We start from the raw sequence: 1997 nt of genomic DNA, 5'->3' as shown, positions 1-1997 counted from the left end.
ATATTGAGGTGTATATTTCTGCAGATATGCTATTGCTAGTCTGATAGCAAATTGTTATGTTTTTGTTTCTGTATGAAGTTGTGGTGGGAAGTTTGTTTTGTTTTTCCTGGACTATCTGATGTCCCAATTTGGATTTCTCCTAACATCTCCCATGTCTGTAGAGTCCACACCAGGGGTTAGCTTTTTGTGTATGGATATTTTGAGACTCCTCTTTGTGGGGCAATCTTTTGTGGAGGTATGTCAAGTAGAAGTTTTGCCTTGAGCTAGGTTTTATAATAAATTGCTAAACTTTTCTTCCCTCCACAGTACAGCTTCGATTAAAGGGGGGCAGGGGTATAGAATGCCAGCTCCTCTTTTCCCCAGAATTTCAGCTTTCACCAAACATATCCAGGCTGCAAAGAAAATCTTGTAAAGTGTGACCTGAATATAACTGGTGCAGTGATGTCTACCTGAATTTGCAGAGACCCTGAAAAAATAGCTCTGATTGAAGTTAGCTGTCCCATTCATTAAATTTGGTATTAACTCAGATGCCAGTTTTAAATATCATTTTGTCACTACTTATGAAAGCATGGAAAAAAAGAATTATATCTCAAGAATTATACCAGGGATTCTCAACCCCACCCATCCCATATTACTAACTCTGAGGGGGATCCAGGGTGGAAAAAGTTAAGAACCACTGATTAACATAATCTACTCTGAGTGACAGCTTATTCTGGGTCCAGGAGTGAGTAGGTGTGTGAAGGTCTTGATTATTTTTCTCTAATCAGGAGGGGACAAAGCCCATGAAGCCCGGTAGGGCATTTGAGCATCACCAAGGAGCTTCACATAGCCAATCATCCAAATATTGATGACATGGAGCCAAGCCCTAGGAGCCCAGCAGAGCTCCGCTGACCCCAGAGATCATACATGATCGTATTTTGAACATCTGCATAATCTATTGAGAATCACATGACTTTTTTGGCATATAACTGGATGGAGCTTATCTTGAAAATGCCATATGAGAGACTACCACTGTCTTTCCCCCCCCCCCTCCAATTTGACCCTGCCTCACTGTGTGACAGTGCAAGCCATAGGGAGCATATGACTATGAATATTGAATACCTAATCTAAATAAACATAGAGAGGCAGACTTGAGAAAAGAATGTGTCTGAATGTTCATGCTACTTTTTAAATCAGTAGCTGATTTTTTGCAAAGCACAAAGGAAGGAGTTGTTACCCATCTGTAGCTGATGCAACATTTAGGGGCATAACTAGTGGTCTGGATTTTTTCCAGAGCAAGGTGATTCTTTTTATTTTTGATAAACAAACCTATTTTCTAGATTGGGAGGCTGATGTTCACTTGGTGAAGGAATTACCATTATCAGAAAGTGTTTCCCCAAGATGTGACTCAACCACTGCACTTCAGGTACACTGAACTCTATGATTTTCCAAATGTGGAAAACTTGGCTGCATACTTGGTAGGAGTGAGGTTTCTGCACCCATACTTTCCTGGGCGTCTGTGTGTGGTGGGATGGAGGGGGAGAGAGTGAACCTGATTTAAAATGAAAAGAGAAAATAAAATAAACACTGATTATTTATGTATTAGGGCGAGTCTTAAAGTCACAGGCTCTGAGCAGGCCAGGAGAGATCATAGAAGATTAGGGTTTGAATAGACCTCAGGAGGTCATCTAGTCCAATCCCCTGCTCAAAGCAGGACCAACTCCAACTAAATCACCCTAGCCTGGGCTTTGTCAAGCAGGGCCTTAAAAACCTCTAAGGATGGAGATTCCACCACCTCTCTAGGTAACCCATTCCAGCGCTTTGCCACCCTCCTAGTGAAATTGTGTTTCCTAATATCCAACCTTGACCTCCACCACTGCAACTTGAGACCATTGCTTCTTGTTCTGCCACTGCTGAGATCATCCTTGAGATCCTTTTTGGAACCCCCTTCAGGTACTTGAAGGCTGCTATCAAATCCCCCCTCACTCTTCTCTTCTGCAGACTAAATAAGCCCAGTT

General features: G+C 42.1%; 1 non-coding gene across 1 annotated transcript; it reads left to right on the top strand.

Annotated features, from left to right (window-relative positions):
* Positions 1-1331: 1331 nt before the first annotated feature.
* On the top strand, positions 1332-1487 carry LOC119855324. Its single transcript, XR_005292831.1, has one exon. It is a non-coding gene; the product is annotated as a U1 spliceosomal RNA (small nuclear RNA).
* Positions 1488-1997: the final 510 nt, after the last annotated feature.

Source organism: Dermochelys coriacea, chromosome 4 (genome assembly GCF_009764565.3).
Source record: "Dermochelys coriacea isolate rDerCor1 chromosome 4, rDerCor1.pri.v4, whole genome shotgun sequence".
Lineage (NCBI taxonomy): Eukaryota > Metazoa > Chordata > Testudines > Dermochelyidae > Dermochelys > Dermochelys coriacea.
Note: the sequence above shows the minus strand (reverse complement) of the source record. Positions and strands in the feature narration are given on the sequence as shown.